The sequence below is a fragment of the Ambystoma mexicanum genome, chromosome 2q, assembly GCF_040938575.1.
Source record: "Ambystoma mexicanum isolate Mex_15411 chromosome 2q, UKY_AmexF1_1, whole genome shotgun sequence".
NCBI lineage: Eukaryota > Metazoa > Chordata > Amphibia > Caudata > Ambystomatidae > Ambystoma > Ambystoma mexicanum.
The window spans coordinates 1,361,326,606-1,361,345,606 of NC_090924.1; the positions used below are offsets into that span (position 1 = coordinate 1,361,326,606).

A 19,001-nucleotide genomic window follows, 5' to 3' on the forward strand; every position below is an offset into this window, starting at 1 on the left:
AACCGAATAACCAGGGAGATGGACACAAGCTTGTGTGCTTGACTATAGCTACCGGAATTGAAGATTTGCCAGTTGCCAGCGTTTAGACCAGTCCCAGTGCAGGAGTCTCCAGACATCCTCCCTCTTGTCCCCATGATTGAGGCCCAGGAACAGCGAGATCTGCCGGAACTGCCAGGAACTGCCAGGAACAGAGGTCTCCAGCTGCATCTTTTTCTTCATTTGTAAAGGTACTGTAAAACCAGACACAGTACTTACCTCTCGCGGTGAACGTGCTTGAAACTTTCCCAACTCACAGACCTAATCAGCTTGTGACCCAACATAGGATTCTTCTTGCTACAAACTATTCCTAAGAACTTTTGCAGAGACTTTTCTGTTTATCTACCCGAACTGCTTTATCCTATCCAAAACTTTATCCTAATGACTTTGGCCTAGCCTATTGAATTGACTCTTCTGGTGAACTCAAAATATCTGCACTGCATAAGAAATAACTGTATTCGATCTGTTCTGATAACCTATGCCTTTTTGCTCCTCCTTCAAAGCATTCTGAATTCCTCAAACTTACAGTATGCAGTACTGAAGTACGTTTGTGTGTGATTACATTTCCTCCTTATGAATGTTTAAAACTGACAGTTAAATAAATGAATAAGTATTTAACAAAGAAACCTTGAGTGTAAGAGTTTATTTGATCACCAGTGACTGTAGACCTCTGTGTAACATCATTACATCTCACATTCCCTCTTGATATTAGCCTGGCTGCTCAGTTCCGCTAACCAAAAAATGCAGTACATACTTATACCAAAGGTTGGTTTTGCTTACACCTGTAGTCATAGTTGTGTGTAGTGGTCCCAAAGGGTACTGCATACAAACTTTGCCAAACACCTTTTTGTATCTTCCTTCCTAGAGACTAGAAAGTAACCACAGGAAATTTTGATTTCTTCTGTTTTGCAAGACGTTAAGCCGATACGAACTGCCTTTTAGCTAGGGCTGGGTTTTTAACTTTTAAAAGACTTGCTGTGCTGCGAAACTGCCTCTAGAACCTATAGCTCTACTAGGATAACACTAACCAACAGATTTCCTTCCCAAAAATCACTATTTTATCGGTGTATTCAGACTTAATACAATTACCGTATTATTTTTTGGGTGCATGGTATTACCAATAGAACTGTCAAACTCCTATAACAATTGGATGCATTCAGCAACTAACAAGTGACTATTTGAAAGTATTGAAAAGTAGGTCTGTGTGTGATGGTTTATTGTGCTAAGTATTTAACAGTGACTATTGTGTAAATACACATAAATGTATATTAAAATAGATTTATTATAAGTGTTTCTTTGATGTGCTTTACTTGCTGGGTTCAGTGTACTTACCTACAGTTCACATCTTCCTCTTAAGATGACCCTGACTACAGACCACTGTAGTCATCTGTAGCTTACTAAAGTCTTACTATAAGGACTTTTGAAACACTCCCCTAATAGTTCATCCAAATTCACCAATCCACAATCAGGCTGCATTAACTGCCTGTGCTTCACCAAGGGACCTCCCTATATACATGGCTGACATTCTACTATGTCATAATACAACAGCCTGGGCAGGAGCCCCAGTCTGAAAATGAACAAACAGGTTTCAATTAATACATTTGTATACCCGTTTAGGTATTTCAGTGACTGCTAGCGAGTACCAATTTGAATGTCAACATACATAAAGTCGTACACAATATAACATTCCTGCAGCTGCAGATCCCCTTTACACCAAGTGATGGTGCACCCCACTCTGTGGGGCACCCCAAGGAATCCACAATCCACCTTCTGTATTTTCTACTCCAGTTTCATAGTGAAGAACCAGCTGCAGGTTCGCAGTATGACTCTAAATGAAGTTCTGGTTTGGTCTTAACACTTGGTGAGTCTTGGTAATTGGAGGCAGTGAGATTTCATTTTGTCGTGTAGCTGCATGCTTTATGTGAGAGGCAGTCAGAGCTTGAGGGTGACAGCCGAATAAACCTCTTGGAGAAACTAGTAGGGGGCTCTGGCCACTTCACCCAACTGCCTGATAGTTGCCTTGCGCTGCCCTCAAAGGGTGAGGCCCTGAGGGGCAAAAGTTTCAGTAGAGCACAGCACCTGAGCATGTTATGAGGTTTGAGGCTTCTTTCAGCCTACCAACAAAAAAACTACGGAAGATGAGATGGGTGCCTGTTCTACTCAAACTTCAAGCAACCCTTTCTCTGAAACAAACATTGTCACCTCCTTCCGCCCTTAGCATGTAGCTTATGGTGAATAATGGAGTTTCTTGAATGCCACCTTCCGCTCATCTGTCAACACACAGATGCTTGCTTTGTTGCACATAGGATGCAATATATCTATCGGAGAGACAGGCAATGTGAGATTGTGAAAAGGGCTAGTCTGTGTGCAAGAGGACAGTGGTGGTGGGAGGGCAGGGTTGGTGGCTGTTTTTCCTTTTAAGGCCTACTCTCGTCTTTCCCAGACTAACAGATTCCCCTAGAATATATCCTATGAACTTACACTATACTAGGGTTGTACCAAATGGCACATTTAGTATTTGGCCACATAGTGAAAAGTTAATCAAGTATTTGGTCGAAGCTGAATATGGTGTCCGTTAGGTAAGATTTTCATATTAATGATAACACTTCCAGACCTGTATCAACCCCAGAAGGTTTTTCTTGGACTAGGTAACTATTTTACCTTGTCCATAGGTGAAGGGTAATCTTTCTCCCCTCTCACCCAGTCAAACTTTTTTTAATGGTGCAACCTTTTTATGTCTCTCCCTAGTGTATGGTTGGAGTTATAGTTTCCTATAACTTTTGGGCTTAGGCTGGGTTGCCCCTTTGGGCTCCCCTTTTAATTTCTCTTTCATGTACTTGGGTGAACTACTGTGCCCAAGTAGGAAAGAGGAATGTATTCCCTTTACATTTTGTGTGAGCCAGCACACCCCACCTTACGTGGAGTGTTGTGGGGGATACACGGTATCTGTTTCTTTTTTTACTTATCTGGAAACATTCTGTTACATTTGCTGATTTACATGAATGGCTGGCAGCCGTGGTTTTACCTTTATGACATTTAGTCTTTATTAATCGCAGGCTGTTAATTCAGCCTCTGTAATTCACAGAAGGGCCACAATTTTGCTAAAATGGTTGGTTCCTTTTTACGCCATTTCTTATGTGCTTGCTGTTTCTGAGATCTTGCCTTGCCATTCTAGCTGGGAACAACCTTAGTGGAAGTTTGATCTTCGGTGGGAATCCTTTGAATTCCCCACCCACGCTCCAGAATGTCTGCGAAGGCAGGACGCCAGGGAGGAGTCCAGTACTCTGCAGTTCTTTGTCTTTCACCTTGCCGGAAAGTAACCAACACCCAGTGGGAGGCTAGCTGTCCTGATTGGACAGCCAGATGGCTCCTTGCTGTAAAATGCAGGTAGAGGATGCAGAGGTTGTGCTGTAGTTCCTGTCAAATTCTCTGAACTAGAAGCTGCTGACAAGTCGACCACAGGAGCTGAAACTGAAGAGTAAGATGAAGAAAAACAACGGCCGTAGCGATTTCCAGCAACAGGAGAGCCTGCTGTTTAACCGGAGCATGCGGTTACCCTTCCTTCCAAGCGACCTGGAGACTTCGCAAAGAACGACCCTGGCCCAGAGTCTGGTGAGACTAGTAGAATCAAGACCACCTGCATTTTGAACCATCCCTTTGTGCGCTGCGACCTTGCCGGGCTGCAATACCCCAATTCCCAGGGACCCTCGAGCCATTATGCGGTGCGCAGTCTTCCGAATCGTGCTGAAACTTTGGCGGTATCCTTCTGGACCTCCAGAGACTTAGTTTTAATCCTTGAAGTCCCCTCACCAGAGTGCTGGACCAGATTAGTGACAAGAATCAGACCAGCGATATTCTTCTACTGGCTCCTGAAAAAAACCACAGAGCTGCATCCAGTCGCGAAGAAACCCTTGCCGGGAGTTACATGTGATTATAACGAATCCAAAGTAACGAATACCATAACAACGAATACCATAACAACAAATTTTATTTTTTAATTTTTTTACTTTTCCTCCTAACCCCCAAAACCACTTTCCCCAATCCCAACCCCTTTTTTTTTTCCGAATTCGTTATTTTGAAATTCGTTATTTTGAAATTCGTTATTTAAGGTTTGTTATAATGGTATTAGTTATTTTGGTATTCGTTATAATCACTGCATACCCTTGCCTGGAGTCTTCCCCGTTGATCCCTGCTGCAAATTCCCTTTCAGTGTCTTGTCTTCAGTCTTTACGACAAGGAATTAATCTACCATGTTTTTGGCGACAGATCCTGAAGACGTCCTGCTGTAAACTATTCTTCTGTGCTGAAGTACTGTGTTGGCTGGGGTATTACTTAACTTAAGCCTTGTGTGATTCCTGTGAAGCTTTGGAGGTGATTCATGTGATTGGAAGTCCACTTAAGCCCATTGCTGGAATTCCTCTTTGGTGTCTTCTCTGAAGTCCCTGAACCCTAATTAACTCTTAGTGAACTACTTGTTTTGAAGAGACTTCCTCAGGAACTCTGACTTTTCCTGCAACTGAACCCCATCTCAACCTGCCTACAGCTGGCCCGTAGACCACCAGGATCCCTCTTCTGCCTCGGAGAGAACTCATGCAATAGAGTAGGAGAGGATTGGATAAGAAAAGGATTCTGTCTTGAAAAGTATAACAAGTGTTAAAAAGTTGCTTACTTGTGAAAGAGGTTGGTAACAGTCCCTCTGAAAAATTAGCAGTTACAAAGGTTCTTACTATCCTTTGAATTAGTTTTGCCATTCCGAAAAGTATATATAAGGTTCTTACTCACCTGTCTATTGGTTCCCACCACTCCCAAAAGCAATGCTGTTGGCTTCACTTTACTATTTCTGTTAGGATATAAATGTATAAGTTCACCAACTGCGGTTTGCTTCCCCTGACCTTACATTTACCCTGCTGAGAATAAGTCTGCCTTGGGTTTTACCTACCTTGAATAGCTGTGTGCCATTCTGAATAGGTGTACTGTGTGTTCATCTGAGATTGCTCTACCTGGAGCAATCAAAATGGTGTAAAGAGTTCTTGCTTACCTTACTCTGTGTTCTACTGACCTGAAAAGCCACTGTAATAGTTTACTTCACCATTGGGTCTTACTCCCCTAGTATAACTGAATGTTATCCTGAATGAAATCGTGTTTTCCTAATCTTGGTCTGCCTTGTACATCTTTAAATAAGTTAGAGAGTTACTGCTCAATCTGCATTCCACTGATATGAAAAGCAACTATAATAGTTTACTACACCATTAAGTCTTACTCGCGTGGTATAACTGAGAATTATCCTGAATGTAGTTATAGGTTCATATTGTTCCATGAATTTGTGTTTCACTTTTCAGAAAAGTATCCTGGCAGCGCAGTTGGTTTACTAAGTGATTCCTTAACAGATTGTCACTGCATGACTGACAGGGTCTACTATTCTTGAATTACTGACTGTATGCAAAAAGTATATGTAACGTGGTTTTACTCTCCAAGAATAGCTGATTGCATTCTGAATGTGTTTTAGGTTTACGTAACCTGGAACAGCTGACTGCTATTCTTAACACTGCAATACTTTGGGTTGTATCCCTTAAGTATGGAGTTGGTTTTCAGAATTGTGCTTATATATAAGGTGATCGTACATATTTACCCAAGATTCATCTTGGCCTACTTGTATTTTAATAAACCATTTATTTTACAATGCATAGTGTTTCTGCGTTTCTTTGGATGATCTGTATGCTACAATTAATTTGTACCAAGCTACAGCCCTCTCTACCCCCTAAAATAAGCCTGCCTGTTATGTCTGTATTACCAAATACTCAGGTGGTACAGCCTTACACTAAGGGTGATGTTTTTTACTGTTTCAGTTGTATGGTTTACTAAGCCCTTATTTGGACTAACAGTGCCTAATTATTTGATTTAGTAAATCAGATTACAAAGTCGTTCTTTTCACGTGCCGGTGCAAACGCAACAAGCTGGTCTGTGGTGGATTATATAAGATCCATCAGATCTTTATTTCCTTAGAGAAAGCTATTGAGTAGGAACATTATTTTACATAACTTTTCATGTTATTTTAAATTGTGCATTACAACAGTGTAACTTTTATAAAATTTTAACCTCGAGCCCAGTGTGTTTTAAATACTTTTAACCTGTTTATACACTCTGTTTTGACATCTAGATTGTATTCTGTTGCAATGTAGCCCATTGTGTTCGCTTCACGTGTGATTTGAATCCCAGTTTAGCACTCGGCACACACAGAAGTCGGTGAAAAAACTACAACTCCCTTGAGACTTGTAGTTCTTTTCACAACTATTAACCCGGCCCCAGGTGCGAACGCGCAAACGCAACAAGCCAGTCTGTAGTGGTCTGTACCCGACCTGCGAGTGGTCAGCCTAAATACCAGATCATGGGTATCAAGGAGGTACTTCGGGCCATCGAGGAGGCCAGAAGTAAGTCATTATGTAATTCAACAAAATGGGGGAAGGCTTTTAAATTGTACCCCCAATGTGATGACAGTCACTAAAATCTCCCCTAATGATATAGAACGCGGATAGCACTAGCTCACAAGAGATTATGCCGGATAACTGCGAGCTCCTCTTGAATGCTAGTATAACAGGGAGGAGATACAGTTCGCTTATGAGAGGAGAAGAAAGCAGTCAGAGAGGTGTACCGTCGGCTGAAAACTCAGTCCCTCTGTACCCAGAGGAAAAACCAATTGACATGCAAACTGATCCTCCTAACTCCATCCAGGAGGGCCCATTTATGCCTAAATTTGAATGCAGCATTGCTGCTCCTCACTCTCAAATCCCAGATTTAAACAGCCCAAATATACCTGATAATCAGCACATCTACATTACGAAAAAACAACCGCCACAAACTAAGAGCCCTTTAATTAGACGACTCTCTGTTCCACACTTAAACATAGCGCTACTAAATACAAGATCCCTCGTTAAACACACACTAGATGTCCATGATTTTATCCAAGAGCATAAGGTGGACATCATATGTGTAATGGAAACTTGGCTCTCAGATGCACATGGCCCCACAATTGAACAAGTAACCCTACCTGGGTACTGTTTTATTGGGAAACATTGGGAGAGTGGGTCGGGAGGCCGTATTGCTATTATATGTAAGGAAGAACGAATCAGAGTGATTTGCCCGTGGCTCAAATTACCGCGGGCAAATCATTCGCATGAGAAAGGTGAGAACTGCCAAAAGTTTGCACCTTTCTCATGCGAACACACATACAAACTGACACCCACACACACACACAACACACCCATAACACTCCCCCACCAACACCTTCAGCACACCCCCACCAACACCCCCAACATAAACAAACCACACTTACCTTGTATTCATGCTGGGTTCCTGCAGCGCCAGTTCCCTTTCACTTCCGTGATCGAGAACCGGCGCTGCAGGGTCCTTTTCTTCTCTCTTTTTTTGTTGTTGAAACAAAGGCTGCAGGGGGTCCCCCACAGCCCCCGCTTCCTATACCATGAAGTATAGTGAGTGGGGCGAGGCGGGGGACACCCCCGCAGCCCCCTTTTTTAAAAATAATGCTACCACCAAAGGTTCAAACTTTTGGTGTTCTAACCTTTGGTGGTAGCATTTTTAGATCAAAAGGTTCATGCAAACCTTTTGATTCGGGAAAATCGTCCTAAACCAGGAAGAACTAGGTATTTATGATGTCAAGACAGATTGTGAAGACTGAAATGCTGCATGTGAAATTGATTCTCAATTTTAGTATAAATTTCATATTAATCTATAGGCCACCGGGAGATACAGGAAATGTTAATGAAAACCTTATAAATGCGTTATCCCCCTTGCAAAAGACTAACTCAGCTATTGTATTGCTAGGAGATTTAAACCTTTGGAAGGGTAATCCGAAAGAGAAAAAAGGATTAGAGCTAGAAAAACACTTAAAAAATGATATCACTATTTTTTATACCAAACCAACACATATTAAGGGAAATATTCGACTGGGTGGGGTTACTCTGACAGAGGTTGTTACCGAACCATGTATATGGTCAGATCATTCGTCCATACCATGTCACCTACAACTCCCGAAACCCATAAAAGTACAACATGAACCCCATTGGTACAATCCAATGTCGGAACTACCCGACCATTGCAGCTGTCGAACCAACATAAATAAAGTGATGGAGGAAACAGATTACCTAGATGACCCAGATATGCTGGTGATTCAATATAACAAGGATCTGAGGATCATTCTTGATACTTTGGCCCCGTTGAAAACATGACAAAAAGTTAGAGATACCTCTAACAACCAAAGTGTTTCTCCCCTGGCCTTAGCTCACTTAAAAGCACTTAAAAGCAGGCAGAACATGCCTGGACGAAAGACAGAACTCCTGAAAACAAAACTATGGAAATCTAAGGAAAGACTATACAGAAAAAATAAACTGAAGCAATAACTATTTCAATGACTGTATTGGCTCAGCAGAGAACCAAACTAAAGAATTATTTAAATTGTTTAGATCTTGGGAGAAGCCAAAAGCCGTAAATCAAATCATTAAACCTACAAAACAAGACTGTACCCATGTCCAAAAAGCTTTCGCAGAGAAACTATTGCATGCTCAAATGAAGATTAAGAACTGGAAAAGCAGGAATCCATCGAAGTAGATAAAAATAGTAATATGGACAAAACTATTGACAACACGGAGAATAACGTAGAAGTTCAAAGCCCGAGGCTGTCAAACGAGGGCTTCGGATTTTCTAGGATGACTATAGTACACACTTTAAACATACTGAATACCATGCATCCTACTAGTTGTCCGGGAGAACTTCTCCCTTCCAAATTGATTTTAGAACATAAAGACTTTTTTGCCCTGTTTTTATGTAGGTTTGTCAATGCCACTTTTAATTCTGGTAAGATTCCACAAATTCTTAAAGATGTGGCTGCGACTCCTCTTTTAAAAACGGAAGGCCCAGACCCTAAAGAAACGGCCAATTTGCACCCCATCACAAACACTTTATTCCAGTTGAAAATTATAGATAAAGCTGCCACTATGCAGCTCCAACTCCATTTAGCAGTGGCCAGTATTTTACACAAGTAAGTTTTCGACGCTACCATGGGACTGAGAGCGCACTGCTGGATCTTCAGATGCAAATGTTAACCATGTTTGAGAAGAGCAGATCAGGGCTGTTGGTATTATTGGATTTATCGGCAGCGTTCAATCTGCTCGACCATAAAATATTGTTGGACAGATTGCGCCTTGTGGCTGGCCTTTCTGAAAATGCCATTAGCTGACTAAAATCTTTCTTGGAAGGCTGCAAGTCAAGGGTTTACTGGGGTGACTCATCAGACCTAGTAAGCATTCTTTGTGGAGTCCCGCAGGGGGGGCATGTCTATCTCCCCTGCTTTAAAAAATAAAAAAAATGATATATGTAGTTATGGTTAAGTTGCTGTTTCCATAGGAAGAGCACTTTTTGGGCGGCTTATAACTCGGCTCCCCCTGGACGAATCCTTACCAAAGTTTGCAAAAAAAGTATATGGGCCTGTAACGTGAACTCTATATATTTTGAAATAAGTACGCTGAGACTGAAAGTAGATGTTTTCCTGTTAGTGAAACAACCTTTATTTTGAATTAACTTTCTTTTCTATTTTAGGAAAAAGGATACGTTTTCACCTTGGTCTAGAACTTCTACCGATGATAGCTTCATGCAGCGGACTTGGTTCCTTCAGGTAAATCTCTAAGGGTAGAAATGTTCTATTCTCATTTCCTTCAAGCGCCTCTTATAGTTTCTGTCTGTACATTTTGTTTCAAATGCCTTTGCCTTTTCTCGTTAATTCACTACAAATGTTTCCAGCTCTGGGAATCTTACAGTCTCTGTTTTTCAACTAGCTCTGGTGCTTTATTCTCTTTCTGGACTGCAATTTCTTAAACCTTTAACACCTTGTTTAGTAGTCTCTTCAGCCTTTAACTTTTAATCACAATATGTAATGGTTCCCTTTTCTTCTCCTTTCACCTTTCTTTGTTTCTTCTTGTTGTTGCGTGTATACTCTTGTTCCCCTATGATTAAGTGTCCATGTGATATTAACAGGGTTTAACCATTGTCCCAGTCTTAGAACAGTTCTTTCAGGGTAAAGCGATCATGGCTTTTTCCCTTTCACTTGTGTGAATCAGTGTGTGAAAAGTCATATCCTCATTCCACTTCTTTCGTGACATTTACTTATACTCCACAAAGGAAAAGAGGCTAATTAGCATTGACACTGCAACGCCAAAAAGCCCTTCAGTCTGCCTCAATGTCAAGCGTATCTTCTCTATGTACCTTTTCGCGTTCTCAGTCTTCTCAGCTCCTCTGCTCTGATACGTTGTGCGTCGCTGATGGCGAGGGATCACAGCTGAATCTCTGTCTCCTCGCTCCTCCCCTTAGAAGCGGCGTAGTCCATTCGCTGAGGCCGCCAAGCCCCCTCACCGTCGGAGACTCACCGTGTTACGTTTCCTCGCTTCGATAGGCAGAGGCGTGTCTCTGTAAAATTTCTCAAGCGAACAGCCGGCACTCTTCCTATGTGCTTCGCTCGGCTCCTTCAGCGTCCTCGGTAAGACACGAACCTTCTTCTCTCATTCACAATCTCTCAACATAAAATATTGGGAAAGCGCAACGGCGCAACTTTTACTTCTTTAAGTTAAAACAGTTTTCTTTGTTTTCTTGCCGGACCTCCGCAGTAAGCCCAGCTATAACCGTCGTTTTCCTCCTCCATCTCCCCCGTTCCCTAGCAACCAGCAAAACAAAAGAAAAGGTCAACAGCTTGAATCCCTGACGTGATTGGCTTTAAGCACTGTCAATTATCCTCCCCAGCTGGCAGAAATATTTAACCCTTTGATGCCCTAACCCTTTGATGCCCTGTGTATCCTGGTATTGCCAGAGTCAGCGCCTGACGGGAGTTCTCCTGTGCACTTCAGAGTGGATTCATTACAGGGCCACTCTGAATTATTTTTCCAAACTTTGGTAAGGATTCGTCCAGGGGGCCCAAAGTTATATGGGGGGTCCCAAAACATCTTTTTTTCCCATAGACTGAATGGGGCAAAAACTTTGCGCACGGCTACAGGTAAAAAATCCTTTTTTTTGGTGCAATGGGTTAGTGCCGTAAAATCTGTATTGGTAATGGCATTCAGCCCCCATTTATTTAGGGTGCAATGGGGTTTACTGTTTCAAAGACCTTGGTATGCACTCCTGCTTCTATTGTGGTGCAAACTTGCCTTGTTGAGTTGTCACCGGGAATTGTTTCAGTTACAAGTTTGTACAACAATATACAATGTCCTTCCGCACTATCAACGACTCACCCATATTATTGTGAAGTGTGTATGAGTTCTGCACCATGTGGCCATGCTGTGCTACAGCATATGCTACTGTGCAATTCGTAGAAAGAAGGGCAGTGAAGTGAAATGTTGCTTTACAGTATGCTTATGTGTTACTATTGGAATCCTTCCAAATACTCAATAAAAATTTTGGTCAACTTATCTTCTGAATCACTTCCAGTACTGCCAACCTATGCAAATCATTCAAAAAACGTTTCTCAAAGCGACATTATGGTTACGTTGCCCTACTAAAAATGTCCAAAATTCACTACAAAAAAAACTTTGTTAAAGGGACGTTATGGTTAAGTTGCCCTTTTAAAAACCTATGCCATTCTGTACAAAAACTTTGTAAAAAAGGACGTTATGATCACAAGTAAAATCTAAAAACCCCTGAAATTCGGAAGTAATGGTAGGCTAATCACCCATTTTTCCCCATCAGCACTCTCCACTGCTACCACTACCACCCCGAACATAAAAGATGCCACCACACATGTCATTGATGCCATCACTGACGCCAACACATATTTAGCCCATTTCTTTTATGTCAGCTAAGCAACCATAACTCGCGCCACCACCGTGCACTGCTAAGACTAACACCCAGGATATCAAAGATGACATGACAAATGTCATTGATGACACCATCTCTCTACCATCCGCCACCTTTTAAGGGTCAAACGAAGGGGCAGAGCAGAAGAATGTACATGTTTGAAGGCCTAATGTGACAAACTGCCCATACCATACAAGCGCCAAGGCACTAGCCCATTGAGAAACTCAAGTCTACCGACTCGCAGTCCACTTATCACACCACCTTCCCACCTCACTAGAGTATACGATGCGCTATAGCTTTTGTATGCCTCACTCTCCTTGACCATCACAACACCAGCAGATAACTGGGCTCTGTATTTCTTTCTGTCCACACAGTAAAGTGCCCTCATCTCACACTTTTCCTGTTGGGACACACTGGCCTGTAATGTTATTAGAGAGATTATCCAACAAGCAAGTTTTCCCCCCCAAGACGCCACAATGTAATGGAAAACAAAAGCCTTCTCTTGCACTGCATGGCATCCAACTCTTTCCCAGGCCTATTGACCTCGAAGTGGTAGACTGTCTGTTCGAAAATCTTCCTTCCCCCTCCTACCAACTCCACCACCAGGGAATACATCTTCGACTAGGTCCCACACAAGAGGAGCCCTCAAACCTACCCCTCTATATGACCTCAAGCAGACCCACAGGGAAACTTGAGATTTCCCTAAATGAAATTCCTCAGAAAAGCATCTTCAGCGGTGGCATGTCACTCTTCCTTACGTGTAATTGACAACCCCAGTCATACTTGGCTCCACTACTTGGGGATTCTTCAGGTTTGTCCAAAGGCATTTCCCATAGACACAGACCATACTCCTCTCTCACTCATCCTCACCACCACTTCTCTCCAATACACAAACATATGCACCAGAGTTTGATATCTAATCTGGAATGCTCTGAGACAAGGTTTAATTCAATGTTATTCTGCAGTCTTTATTTGCCACTCCCAGATGGTGCATTACATTCAAATGAGAAGACTAAGTATTCGGAAGCAGCTGAACAACAAGCATCCATTTGGTGGAAGCAGAATAGTAATTGGTCGGGCAAAATTCGTCTGAATACTAACTTGAAGGCCAAATTCGGTACACCTACACAATATATACAAATACTCCACAGACAGCTGGCACGGACCTAGTTGTTAGCGCATCAACAGTAATCGTGGTATGACTAAGTCCTCCTTTAGCCCCATTACTCACCCACATCAGCAACTAACCAGACCCAAATCGCTCTAGTCTATCAGATCTTGGCCTCTCCCTAATGAATAACATAAAAAACCCACCACGCCCACACCCCAAGGCTCTCCTACAAATCCATACAAAGCAGATTGGCACAAGGGACCCAGGTATTTTCAACCTACACCCATGAACACAACACGTTTTGTATCTGCCTCTCCTACTATTCCACGAATGACTTGCCTCCATATATTCACAGAGCCACGTGCAGCCAGGTCTCCAAAAGTGGCAGAAGAGCACTATACAAGACCACTTACAAGTTGGTTATGAATTGAAAGGTATGGATTTGTGAGTTTTTTTCTATCATGTTTTAATGGTCTACAATTCTTAGGGAGGGGATTAATGAGCCGCAGCCAGGATGGCTGCATAGGCCAAAAACACCAAGGGTTCCATCACTCCAAAACAGTGGTGAGCCCGTTAAAAGTAGACAAATGTCAGAAACCTTAAAGTCTTTAGTTTCCTTGCAGCTCAGGAGATACTGTAAAGCCTCCTGCATGGACCGAAAATATTGCTTGATTCCACAGCACAGCCTGAACCATGGGCTAGCAGGTTTCCCATATTGCCAAAAGGAGGAACAAGTTACTTACCTGTAACTGTTGTTCTCCAGCATGGGTCTGGAATGGATTCACATACTCATGAATATTCCCAGTCGTCAGGCTTGGAAACCTCGGTAAAAGAAAAAAATCTGTTTTATTTCTGAACTATCTTTCTCCTAACAACCAATCACTGAGATCTGGGTCATACTGCCCTCCAGCCAATGACTGCCCTCTACCTAAGCTCCTCCTCTGGCAGCCATCTTCAGATTTGGTAGCACGTAAAGTGGCAGTAGGACCAAGAGTAGAGCCGCAGAGGGGTAGGCGGGAGGGTTCGCGTGTGAATCTATGCTGGAGAACAACAGTTAAGTAACTTGTTCCTTCTCCAGGATGGGGTCTGGCATGGATTCACATGAATAAAGAATACATAGCAGTACACACACATGCACAACCACGGAAGGTGGCAAGGCTGAACGTAAGCATCTCATACCTCCTCACCAGGCTCACCTTCAAGCGAACAGGTTGTGCAGCACTGCTTGGCCAACTCTGGACTCCACTCTGGAATCCCTGTCGACGCAGTTGAATCTCGTTTAAGTGTGCGCCGACCTCCACGTAGCAGCCCCGCAGATGTCCAGCAGGGGCACACCAGACAGGAATGCCATTGTAGCAGCGATTGCCCTGGTAGAATGGTCTCTCTGAAGCCTAGTAAGTACCACATTGAGGTCCCACGCTGGGGTCGGTGCCTTGACCGGCAGGAACAAGCAGAATAGTCCCATGACGAATTCCTTGACAAACCGGAGGGGCGTCCTGGGGATCTGGTGTAGCAGGAGTAGCAGGAGATAGCTTCCAGATGAACCTTGATGGAGGCGTGAGCCGGCCCCGATTTGGCCAACAACAGCAAATATGGAAGTACCTGAAGAGCTGTGACCCTCAGAGGATCAATCTTCTGAGAACAGCACCAAATAGCGAATCTCTTCCACTTGAGTCCGTAGCATTTCAAAGTAGACGATGCTCTAGCCTTGGTGAGAACTTCCTTGCAGTCCCCGAGAGATCGTAGCCACCGATTCTAGCACTGCAGGAGCCAGGCCTTCAGGTTCAGAGGTGAATAATGGCGCCTCCTCCCTTCCCTGGCAAGAAGATCCGCGACCACTGGAAGCTTGACTGGTGGGGACGCCGACATGCTGAGAAGGTCCGGGTACCAGATCTGCCTCGGCCACACCGGCGCGATGAGGATCATCTGGCACCGGTACCGTCTGAGTGGACTGATGACTCGAAGCAACAACGGCAACAGAGGAAACGCATACAGAAAGAGCCCTTCCCAAGGGAAAGAGTATGCGTCCCCCATGCTCCCCTGCTGGGGAAAGCTGCTGGCAAACCTCCGGCACTTGGTGTTCATCACAAACAAGTCGATCTGGGGATTGTCCCATCTGAGGAAAAGGTTGTCCACTAGGTCCTGCCGAAGTTACCACTTGTGGAAAGAGTGAAGCTCTCTGCTCAGAGAGTCAGCGACCGTGTTCTTTACTCCTGCCAGATTAAACGGAATGAGGAATGGAATATCCCCATCCCCTGAGCGACAGCCCAGTGCCATAAGTCCTGCGCCTCTTTGTAGGGTGCTGGGGATCTGGTGCCCCCCTGCTTCCTGATGTAAAACATTGTGGCGGTATTGTCCGTGAAGACTGGCACCACCTTGCACTTGAGGCACGGCAGGAATGATTTGAGGGCCCAAAACTGTCATGATCTCTGCTTCCAAAAGGTCAGGGTTTTCCCAACTCCCTTGGAAGCAGATCCATAACCCAGGTTCCGAGTGCCAACCAGTCCCAATTGGGACCTTTTGGACCCAGTCCTGGCGCCAGTGGCACCAGGCTCATAAATATGCCCAGTCCCAGCGCTGGAAGCGCCAGGCTCATAATGCTTGGGTGGACTTACCTGCAGCAGACCATGCTGCTTACTTGCCTGCCAGTTGAGCCTCTGATCCTCTTCTGTTTGGAACTACTTTTCCTGTTGGGTGGGGCAGGAGCCACTCCCTAGATTCAGAACACTGGAACTCTTCTGGAAAGCAGGAACTCTTTTCTTACCTAGGCGTGGCTGTGGAAGGAGACACCTAAGCACTACAGGAGGCTATTTAAACCACACCCGATGGATGAATCTTGCTTTGCGTTATTCTGCATCCTCTGCAGCAGAACGCTCATCGTGTCTTCTGCATCTGATCCTGGGCCTAAGGAAAAAGGCTTACCATCCTGAATCCAGTCTTCAGCAACACCTATAAAGACAAGAAAGAACAGGTTAGCATTACGGTCTTCAGTGACAGCTCTTCACTTACCTGGTCCATCGGCTGTCACCAACGCCTCGCGCTGCATTCCGGCATCTGAAAGACAAAGGCTTACCTACTCTTCGTGCGCTCCGGAGGTCTTCACACTGCATTCCGGCATCTGAAAGACAAAAGCTTACCAACTCTTCGCACGCTCCGGAGGCCTTCAGCGCTGCATCCCGCATCTGAAAGACAAAACAAGGTGCGTTTAAAGACATTGGGGAACTTTAATACTCACGTGCCATTACTCCTTTCCACATCTAACCCAGTGGGTATTCCGGCACCCTGCAGCCGCTCCGAACTTGTACCTGCAAAATAAAAAGACAGTTAGAGCGCATCGTGAAGCAGGCAACAAGCGCTTACTTACGTTCTTCCAGGCGCTTCTATTCATCACACGGGCTCCATCTTCAACTCACTTCAGCCCGTCATCCGCCATCGCCGGAACCCTGCAAAACAAGAAACATCATTACTAAAGACTTTAAAGACATTAGAATTACTCGAAACTTACCGTTCGTGCAGTAAACGACGGACAGCAGTCCTCTGAAGTCAAGAGGCCTGCTCCCCTTATCCAGTGAAGAAACTGGTTACAGCACCCTGCCCCGAGGCAGATGGAGAGCACGGCGTTCACTTACCTAAGGTGAGAGCGTTAACCTTTGGGGATCTACAGGAGAAGAGAAAGGGAAGAAGAGAGAGACATTCAATAACCCAGTTCCTTAATCCCATATTTTCTATCTGCAGACATCTTACCCTTCAAGTCAGACATACAGTGCACAGAGGTCCAGCCCAAAGAGCCAGCCGTGTGTTACACATCACCTTTGCAGATACGGTATACGCCCAGTCAAGACCGGCGCCTCTACGGGAATCAGGTGAGCGTTACAAAAACACCGCCCGCAGCTCCAGAACGTTGATGTGCAACGTCTTCTCCTCCGGCAGCCACAGGCCTCTGGCGTAAAGACTTCCGGTGTGGGCTCCTCATCCTTCCAGGGAAGCGTCGTCGTTACAGTCTCCTGGTGCGGTGGGGCCTGGAAATCTTCGCTCCTGGTCAGATGCAAGGTTGTTTGTTTATTCATTTGTTATGCGCACCAAACCCGTAGGTAAGAGGGCGCAGCAGTATGAAAATGCGAAGCTTACATAGTTAACAATATACATAGCCTGTACAAAAATATACACAAAAATTACATAAGTACAGTGTATACAGAGTGTGCAGATATATACAGCGATAAAGTGGCCTTTGTAGTTGCAAGAATAAGCATGAGCAATATGCAGAAATGCGCCAGGCTTAGTCAAAGCCTCTGGGTATTGCTAAGGCACGTAGGTGAACAGGGACAACAGGCATGATCTATCAGGTCGGAGGCTAAGGGTCTGTGGCGATAATGTGTTTTATCACCTTTTTTCTGAAGTGTAGGAAGGGTTGGTCAGCTCTCAAATCTTGAGTGAGAACGTTCCGGCATTTAGCGGACTTTACAGGGAAGCTGTTGCCACCAATAGTGGTAAGCTTATGTTTAGGTATGGTCAGACAATTAGCATTACCGGCTCTGGTTAGTCTGTGGACGGTTTTTCTCTGAAAGTTAGCTGTAAGGTAGTTAGGGGCAGAGTTATTAAGGGCTTGGTGGGTCAATGAAAGTGTCTTCAATTGTATTTTGTTGCCTGTGGATAACCATTTATGATGGTGTCTGATAGGGGAAATGTGTGTTCTTTTGTTTATACCCAAGGCTGCTCTTAAAGCGTTATTTTGTAAGGTTTGGAGTTTGTGGATGGTTGTTTTATTAGCACCACTGTAAAGAGCATTACAGTAGTCAATTCTGGAGAGTATTAGAGCTCTAGCCAGGATCAGGCAACTGTCGTCAGAGAGGAAAGGCTTGACAGCTCTGAGTAGCTTGCACGTATAGGCTGTGGTGGAAGTCAGGGATTTGACCTGTTTATCAAATGACAATGTGGAGTCCAAGTAGAATCCAACACCTTATTGCCCAACGGAACCCCTCGTCGAGCGCGATCCTGTCTTGGAAACTTCAGGACACCAGAATCCAAGGGGCGTCGAGGAACTCCTGCAATGGGCGCATCCGTAACCTGCAGAGCCGGATGAAGTAAATGCATGACGACATCATGCCAAGCAGAGACTTGATGGCCCTCACTGTGGCGATCTTCAGAGCTAGCATCCATTGCACCTTGCTCAGGATGGGCGCTACCATCTCCTCCAACGGTGACGCCAGGTATGACACTGTTGAGCTGGTATCCCAGGAACAGCGCGTCCTGCGATGGAGTCAAGCAGGACTTTGCATAATTCACGAGAACCCCAGGTCTGTCAGTAGTTGCAAGAGATGTGGCATTGAAGCAGCTATTTCTATCACGTGGCGTGGAGCTGCCCTCACATCATGTCTTACTGGTCCGCTATAGGAGAGGCCGAAATGTTACCCCCTGCCAGAGATTGTAAACCTGAAACTTGGCTGCTTGCCCTAATTGAAGGGTGGACTCGTACTCAGAAGGAACTGCTGGGAATGGCCACTGCAGTGGCTAGGTATCTGGTGGCGAGAACGTGGGGGCGACCCAACCCCCTCACTTTTTTGAGATGGCTGGGCGCTATGAGGCTATGTGAGCAAAGAGACCAGATATGCCGCAATGCTACCAACCTCAAGCCGCCCATTCAATTATTGGCCTCCCTTCAGGCAATACTTGCTAGACATTGACCAGAGGTCGCAGTCTCCAGAATTAGCCTCAGATCGGTGATGGACAATTTGTGGTCTCCACATGTGGGGGCGGCGTAGTAGTCTGGGCTCCTGCACGATCAACTCGTGATATCTGCAAACTCAAAGTGCAATAACTAATTTGTCGTTGGCTAATTCCCCCCCGCATTTTTTTTCCTCTTTATTTGGATGTGATATTTAGTGAGTCGTTCAGGGGTGGGGGGAGTGAGAGGAGGGATGGTTTATCTGTTTTTGCCTTGTAATGGTTAATGGTTAAACGATAGAGAAAGTTTATAAAAATATTTAAAAAAAAAAAAAAAATCAAA

At 44.4% G+C, this 19,001-nt stretch overlaps 1 protein-coding gene across 4 annotated transcripts in view; it reads right to left on the reverse strand.

The window, feature by feature from the left end:
- The window catches only part of ABHD5 (abhydrolase domain containing 5, lysophosphatidic acid acyltransferase), a 349,392-nt gene that overhangs the window by 187,829 nt on the left and 142,562 nt on the right, over nt 1-19,001 (reverse strand). The gene's annotated exons all lie outside the window — the stretch shown is intronic.